Raw genomic sequence first — 9,312 nt, 5'->3', positions numbered from 1 at the left:
TTTTAGGTGCTTAGTTAGTTTTCACAGATCAGAGAGAACATATGATATTTGTCCCTTTGGGACTTGCTTATTTCACTCAGCATGTTTTCCAGATTCCTCCATTTTGTTGCAAATGACCAGATTTCATTTTTTTTTAAATCACTGTGTAGTATTCTATAAAGTACATGTTCCATAATTTCTTTATTCAGTCTACTGTTGATGGGCATTTAGGTTGATTCCATGTCTTAGCTATTGCGAATTGAGCTGCAATAAACACAAGTAATTTTAAATATTATCCCACCATAAAGGAAATTAATTATTAAGACCACACACACACACACACACACACCATGGAGGAAACTTAATGGCATATGACATTCCAGGAAAGGCAAAATTGTAGAGACCAGTGGTTGCCAGGGGCTAGGATGTGAGGTATGGAGGAAGGGAAGAATGGCTGGAGCCCTGTTGCTGTATTTATGAGCAATATGTTTTTCCATACTTTTGATATTGTAAACAATCTTGTGGCAAAGCTTCTTGAATATATATCTTTCTGTGCTTCTCCAACTCTTTTTGGGGAATAGATTCCTAAGAGCGGGTTCTCTGAGTCAGATGGTAGGCACATTTTAAATACTTTCCATATATATTTTTAGAAAGGGACAATGTTGTGCTGGAGCTGGCTTATGGCAGATCATGGGAGCCTGTTGTGTTAATCTCTTCCCAACTTTGTATTCATTGACATCATGTTGGTATCCTAAAATTGGCCATGGGAACCAGTAGATGCTACAAATCACAGAGTCCATCCCCACCCCCAGCATCTTCTAGAGAGCTGATTCTTTAACCATTTACTTGCACCCTACTGGAAAATGTGCAGAAATCTGCCATCCTAACAGTTAATGAGGACCCATTGTTTTCACCCTAACATTTCCATACAAATGCTTAAAATAGTAGTATTTATAGTTTGTATATTCAAATACTGATAGTTCATAATACCCATTATTATCGTTGGTTTTTCTTTCCTTTATGTTTGTTTAAAGGTTGAAAACAATTTCAGATATATTTGGCTATATTTTGTACTCACGTGGGTCACTGTGGTTCATTAAGGACAACCAAATTTTGCAAAGATTTGTCATGATTAGGTGATGACTCCAAAGAATGCCTGCACTTTAGAAAATTGTTATTTATAAAAACTTTTAAAATAATTGTTTTGGCACATATTGTAGACCTGCAGTGAACATCAAGCCTGATGACATATACAGAGGAAAGAGGAGAGAGTGATCGGAATCTCCAGGAGTAATTTGCCTAACTTTCCATATTTGTTTCATACACCCTGCTGAGCTCTTCTTGTCCTTGGCCTGCAACTCCCACCCCAGTACTAATAAATCGCTCTATTAATGGGTTTCTGTCATTTGTGTTGCAGTAGAATAAAAATTTGGGCCAGTGAGTAATCTAGTTCTAAGAAGCTATAATTCTATGAGAAATCAGTGAAGCAGAGTTGGCCTGGCATAATGAAAATAACACTGATTTGAAAGTCAGGGTCTCCAGAATTCTAGGTCCTACCTTGCCACTGAATTCTGCAAGGAATTTGACTGTCTCCCCTATCACCTTTCTATCCCACAGCTTGATTTGCTGACCCAGCTCACTAGGCTGGTGTACCATTTTGCTTCACCACCCTTCTTTTCTGTAAGGATCTATCTAGAGCTACTTAAGAAATTTCCCTCTAGAATAGAAATAGTCTTCTACCTGATAGAAGCAAAGGAGTAGCCACTTTACGGCTGGCTGACTGTATGCTCTTAGCAAGCCTGTTTTTTCATCATATAATGAGAGGGAGAGGGGGAGAAAGAGAGAGAGAGAGAGAGAGAGAGAGAGAGAGAGAGAGAGGGGAAATTGCATTCAGTATCATTTAATCCTGAATTTCAATGATGCCATGAAAACAATTTACCTATGTTGCAGATATAGTAGAATCAAAACAGCCCCATCAAAAGACACTAAACTCCCTTAAAAGAAGCATTTGAGCTAGCTCTTACAGACTGTTATATGAGAACATGATGCTGAGATGTCATATTTTATGTATGCCATAATTTGGCTCTCGCTGGAAAAGTGCAGCAGTGATGTAAGAGGCTGTTTATGAAATTATGCCATCGGGGAATGCTTATGCCCCTTGATTGTAAGTACCATAATTCACTTATACACAGATGTCAAATGTTATTGCAAAGTCATTGGAAAAAGTCTAATTATTTTAGAACCATGTAAGGATGTGTATCTTATATCAAGTAATAACCATACAAAGTAAGACCAAGGTTTGACCCGACCTGCCTTTCTTACTACAGAGCATTACATGGTATGATCCTCTACATCACTCTCTTTTCCCACAAGTATTAGTGCTGGTTGCCCATCCAATCCAAGTTGAAATGTGCAGTGTACCTGCCGTAACCTCAAAGTGGCTTTTCCATCAACACTTTTGAGACATTTCCACTTGAGACAGAGAAACCTTTTCTATGCTTTTCAAAAAATCTCCAGTATCCCTTTGTTAATACTGCAATATAAATTGATACGGACCAGAGATGGACAATGATGTCCCCAAGTGTATCTATTTTCTGGCTTTACTGAAAAAAAAATTACAAACTTGGAGGCCAGAAACATTAGTTATGATAATAAAAATAATAATAATTAATAATAAACCCTCACAGTTCTGGAGGAGGGAAGCCGGGCTGAGGTTGGCAGAGTGGGCGCCCTCTGCAGGTTATGTTGGAGAATCTCCTCCTTGCCTCTCCTAGCTGCTGGTGGCTGCTTTGTGTTTCGTGTTTCTTTGCTTGCAGATGTCAACATCTCCACATTTTTTGCCTCCCTCTCCGCATAATATTCTTGTTTCTGAATTTGTATATCAAATTTCCTTCTGTATTTCTCTTATGATGCTTGTCATTGGATTTAGGGTCTACCAGAAATCCAGGATGAGCTAGCTAGAGCTTAACTTAATTGCAGCTGCGAAGACCCTTTTCTCAAATAAAGTCACATCCATAGTTTTCAAGGTTTGGAACATAGAAACACTTTGAGAGAAGGGTGCTTTTCAACTCACCACACCAAGGGAAGTCCTGAAACAAATTAACTCAGGATAAATGAGTTTTTATTGGAAGGTACAATAAAAAGAAAGATTTAAAAAGGCAGCATTGGATGGGTGTTTAGCAGAGGAGATGTCCATGTCCCACATGAGAGTGCCTGTGCTTGATTCCTGACTACAGCTTCCTGCCAATGCAGACCCTGGGAGGCAGTGATGATGGTTTAAGTAGTTGGGTTCCTGCCACCCATGTGGGAGACCCGAATTGTTTTCTTGGCTCTTCACTCCAGCCCTGGCTATTGTAGGCAGTAAGGGAATGAACCAGTAGATGGGAGCTCTCTTTCTGTTTCTCTGTCTCTGTCTGTCTGTCTGTCTCTCTCTCTCTGTGTGTGTGTGTGTGTGTGTGTGTCTGGCTGTCTGTAGCCTTTGGACTTTCTTTGCCAACCAAATACTTTGTCTTTATAAATTAATAGCCCTTGTGCTACTGGTGGCATAAGAGAACCTGGAAGCATGACTAGAACTGAACTATTATGTGAATGTTTTTCCTGGCTCCTTACTTTTCTGCTTATGGGTTCATTTGGCCGTTCATTCTGCAAACATTTATTGAGCACTTACTATGTTTTAGGATCATAGCAGGCTTCCTCCTTCTTCAATGTACTATTGGGATGTTCTGTTTCTGTTTGCGTCTTGCATTGAATTGGCTGTTCAGTGGCATTCCATGTGGTCAAACAAGTCACTAAGATTGCGATCAAGTATAGTCAAAGTTAACCTAGGAAATTCCCTAAAGCATCTCATCTATCTAAATCACCCAGGTGGTTTTCTCAGTGTCTGAACAAGTAGGGAATCATTCAATGAAGTTGAATGGAACATTTCATAGGTTGACTTGTTTGCTTCTTTGAACATAATTTTAATTATTTTATTCTCCCTTTTGCTGAGTTTATAGTTAAAGTTGTGAAAGTTGCATAGCTTATTTCATGTGACTGTAGTCCCAGTCACATGAGTAGCTGGTGGAGATGTAGCACCTGGAAGCTTTTAAAACTATATATGCCAGAGGCAACCATGGGGGATATTTCATTTGCTTGTTTACTTGGAGATCACTGTTATGTGATTGAAAGAGCCACAGGTGTGGATTTGCAACTATTCTGTGTGAAACAGAAAATTCAATGAGAGACTCATGAATCCTACAAAGGTTAGGTTGCCTCACGGCTCATTTTAGTGGTATCCCTATAACCCTTCAAAACATTTAAATGCATTTAATCTTTACTGAAATCTCATGAAGATGCACTAAAGAGAAACTAGTGTGCTTCTTTAAAATCCCCCTCTCCCACACCTCTTTTCCAATATTGCACACATAAGATGGCAATTAACCCTTAACATTGCAATTCTACCACATTTGCCTCTACTTGAGCCCTTCCTGCTTTCTCTCCTTTTCCTGCTCTCGACTTTCTGCCCTTTTAAATGTAAATCATTCTGTGTGGCCTTAGTGTTTTTTCAGTTTTCTGGACCATGTTTTTTCTCCTTATCAGATCCACAGGGCGAAAAGAAAACCTACACAGAAACCTCTGGGATTAACGGGGACTTGAATTGAGTGGAATGATTGTGTGACTTGGACAAATTTTTTAATCTCTCTGGTCCTTCTCTTCCTGAATTAGTAAAGTAAAGCCAGTCACACCAGCTATTGAAAATAAACTCTTTTCAGATTCCTATCACAGTATTGACTCTATTAAATGAGGAGAAAAAGGCTGGCTCCTTGATGTTTTCTTTGTAGACAGACCTCTAAGTAATGATAAAACTACACCAAAGACTCCTTGAGGCTGGAGTGGATGACTGTATGTTGTGTCATGAGGAAGTTTTAGAATCTGAAAGGCAATAAAGAGATGAACAATGAAAACAAAGGACTTCAAGGTCGACATGGAATCAGAGCACAGGAATGAAAGCTCTAAAAGAATCAGGCTGAGAATGACTGATGCATCCATGCTGCCCTGAGAGTTGTTATAGAATAGCAATGACAGTATGAGGGGCTTGCCTTCCATCAAGAGCACCATTTTGGAAGAATTCTCAAAATACAGGAAGAATGCTCAAACAGTGAGCAGCCAAGTGAGTTCTAGGCAGCTACATTGGATCATTTTGAGTTGATCTTTCTGTAGTTTCCATCTTGTGAAATCAGGAGTTGTGACTCAGAGCTGATAAATCCCCACATGACTAGAACATGCTCTGTTCTCATAATCTATTCCAGCACCATGGATACCATGGTATAAATACATACAGCAACAGAAATATTTAGTCAATTAGTGGGTTCTGAACTTATTTTACTTCTGTGTTGCCTTTACCTTCAAAATATATTATTGTTTTCCTTCTCTCCATTTCCATTGCTAACTCTCTTAATCTAAGGCATCACTGTCTGTTTTGTAACTGATACTATAGACAACTCAGAGATCTAGGACTCTTGCACGTCTCAACAGCAACCTTGCCCTCCACATAGAAGCTGGAGTGATTCTTATAAAACCACACAGAAGAACAGTTACTCTTCTGACAGCTTCCCACCACATCTGGAACACAATTCTAACATCTGTGTTGCCCTAGGGGGCCCTACTGGCTGGTCTTGAGTCTGTATCTACTTCTCCGCTTGTGTTGGGTGTTGCAGTCAACCTGCTTGCATTGCATGGGTGCATTTGCCCTATGTGCCCTCTGCCTGGAGTCCCTTCCTTTCCAGAGCTCCAGAACTGGCTTCCATTTGCCAATCAAGCCTTGGTACTACCTCCTTCAAGAGACTCCCTAGTCACTTAATCTAAAGTCTGCCTGGCCATTCCCCAGCCATTATCATGTCATCCTGCTTTTTCTTCTCCTCTTCCACCACTCTCTGACATTTTGAATTAATTTTTGAATTTATTTTAATACTCATTGTCTATGTGTGGGAGAAAAGATTTCTCCTACAGTTCAAGGTTCATGACTGGGATCCCTAAAATGAAAGATAGTTGAGCAAGAGAAATTTACAGATTCATTTAATGTGCATTTTATGTGACACAGGAGCCTTTAGAAAGGAATATCCAAAGATCCAGGAAAACTGCAGTTTTATGGATGGTTTTCAGGAATATGACTGCATTGAAGAAGGAAAGGTTATGATCCAATGTTAATAACTTGGGCAGAGGACACTTAGCAAGGGCTGTTTGTTCAGTTGCTTCTTGGTGTCCCTATGCTGTATTTCTTCTCTTCAGTTATAGTGCCAGACACCTGTCAAATGAGGGTTTTAGGGGAGAATAAAGGGGAAAAGTCAGAGAAGGACATTCTTTGCTCTTATGACTTGCTTTGGGGTAGAAGGTGTGAGGGCAATTCTAGTTTTTACGACCTGCTTCAGGAGAGAAAGCACAAGAGACAAAACAGAGAGAACTTCCTGCATCTCTTGTTTTTGCTGCTTCCCAGGGGTCATCTTTTGGGGTATTCCATCCTGAATCCAGTATCTGTCTCCCTCCACCAGGAGTCTCAGTATGATGCCAGGTCTGTGAGTGCCTCCAGTGCCTGAACAGTGGTTAGAACCTGAGAGGAGCTTAATCAGTATATCCCCACAGGTATGGATTTTGCCAGGATGTGCCTGCAAAGATCAGACAAATCCTTGAATCCATCCCTTTCTTCCAAGGATCTTTTCCCATATTTAGAGTTGTCCCTTTGAAGATATCTCTGGGGCTCTGGGTTTTCTCGAGGCTCCCTTGTCACAAGGAGAGAGTCCATGTTGTGTGCATCCCCATCCCTTCATCAGCTTTCTTTATTCCAAGTCACCTATGCTGTGGGCAGAGTTTCACTGTCTGTAGATTTTAATTATTCAGTGTTGAAGGGGCATATTTGCATATGCAAATATTTGAGGAATTGAAAAGGCAATTAGCAGATGTGTACTTGAGATTGTTTAAAAATATCATTGTATCTTCCTGGTTTCTTTACTTTCATGGGCCAGCACTGATTCTTGTCTTAGTCATTTGCTGTTTCTCCGTCCAGTATTCCCAGGTCTATACTAATTTGAGTCAGAGTTTCTAGAAGATGCTGTCTTTGAATATAATTGAAGACTACCATTGGACCCCCTTTATAAATCCTGATGAGACATTTCAAAAGCACGTGCATTTCTCTCTATTTTTACCCGCATAATGAGCCTCTCTTCTTTTACGTAGTCAGCTAGGGAGGGATTGATGAACACTTTTTATAATTTTTGAGGTCCTACCTCGGAAGCAGCACTGTGCTGGACTTCAGGGGCCGGAGGCACAGAGAGGGGTAACAACACAATCCTATCCTGTGGAATGACACCCTTCTGTTGGAGGGAGGAGATGTTCAGGCTCCCAGGTTTAGCTGGCATTTGGTGGATGACACAGCATTCAACATAAAACATCCCCTGGGCCTCCAACTGCTGTCACTCGATGGTTCTGGTGATTTCTGTGACATTTTTCTGAAAACCAATGACTTTCTCTTGTGACTTGTACATCAGTAAAGTTTTTCAACTAATTAGACTATTGAGGAAAATGGATGTGTTCAAATGTATTTTTAAATAAGCAAATGATTAAATTGGGTTCTTATTGTAATTGTGGAATGATAATAGAACAGGCTTACGCCACCTGCTGATTTTACTCTGAAGTTGTTTTAAGAATATTTTTCTTTATTCAAAGAATTTAAGGTGGTGAAGGAGGTAGGGGAGAAGGAATCTAGGAGAGGTAATGTCTGTTCATAAGGCAAATAGCTTTAGAGGGGAGAAGCACCTGGAGCGAAGCATTGTGAAGGGAGCTGAATCCTGGTGTAACCCAGGGAGGGGGTCAAGCAGAGTTTGACAGAGATTTTCACTGGGAAGCAGGTCCCTTGCTGTGGTGTTCCAGCTGAAGAAAATACATCAAGGTGACAAAGACAGCAACTGGACATTATGCTCCATGTTAATGGGGTTGTATGACCCCCTTTCTTCTGGAACACCAGTGGTTTTATGATGCAGAAATTTAGAGTTGGGAAATGCAAAGCAAGTAACTCTTTGCTCTCATTGAATATGACAACACGTTGGACTCCTAAAAATATATCCATTTCTATTTTACTGCTTCCTACCCAATATTATTGGAAACACATGAAATAAATTCCTGTTTTGATAAATGAAATATCACCACTGTATAGGAAGAGAGATCAATGGTCTTCTAAAACAATAGTTTAGCAGCATCCTTCACCCACAATTTGAGTCATTTTTTTCCCCTCAGGCTTCCTGCTATGAATAGATAATTCCTCTGAGGATATTAGCATTCAAGACAAAAGAAAACAGGCACCTTCAACATATCCTGCTACTTTTTTTTCACTTTCCAAGCTTGTTGGTTTACATCTCTTAATTACTGAGCTTTAAATTGATGTTCCTTAAGATATTTGATTGCTTTTTTTAAGTAAATATTTTATGCTATTTTATTATAATCCCTCTGAGCACTAAAAAAAAAAAAACAAAAAAAACAAAAAAACAAAAAAAAAACACCTAAAGCTACAAGGATACTCTATAAGACTTTTTATTGAAAATGGCCCAGGCTAAGCCTCCTCCTGTGATGTCAGTATCCCATATGGGCACCGGTTCTAGTCCCGGCTGCTCCTCTTCCAATCCAGCTCTCTGCGATGGCCTGGGAAAGCAGAGGAAGATTTCCCAAGTGCTTGGGCCACTGCATCCATGTGGGAGACCCTCAAGAAGCTCTTGGCTCCTGGCCTCAGATCTGCCCAGCTCTGGCCATTGTGACCATTTGGGGAGTGAACCAGTGGATGGAAGACCTTTCTCTCTGTCTCTCTGTCTCTCTGTTTGTAGCTCTCACTCTCAAATAAATAGTCTTTTTTTAAAAAGAAGAAAATGGCCCAATCTTTTTTCATGTCCATATAATTTCTATATTGATTCAGGTGTTTGTTTTTTGAGTTTTTATTTATTGGAGAGGCAGAAAGACAAACAGACAGACAGACAGACACACACACACACACACACACAGCCCATCTGCTGATTCACTCCCCCAAAGCACACAACAGCCAAGGTTCCGTGGGGCCAATTCTCTAGCTAGGACATGGGGCTACAATCCAGGTCTCCCATGTGATGATTCACATTTGAAATCATAAATTTTTAAGGTTGGAGAAATCCACTCATGTTCTTATTTTTCCTAGGACACAAAGATCTAAAGCTACTATTGGAAGAATTAAACACAAAGGACTGCAACACAAGAACTGGACCATTGGTATGTGATTTTTTCCACTTTATGGGAGGAGGGGAGGTGGTGGTGGGGCTAGGGGATGGGTAGAGGAGTACA

The sequence above is a fragment of the Lepus europaeus genome, chromosome 12 (genome assembly GCF_033115175.1).
Source record: "Lepus europaeus isolate LE1 chromosome 12, mLepTim1.pri, whole genome shotgun sequence".
NCBI classification, from domain to species: Eukaryota; Metazoa; Chordata; class Mammalia; order Lagomorpha; family Leporidae; genus Lepus; species Lepus europaeus.
The sequence above is the reverse complement of the archived record's forward strand: the minus strand, read 5'-3'. Positions refer to the sequence as shown.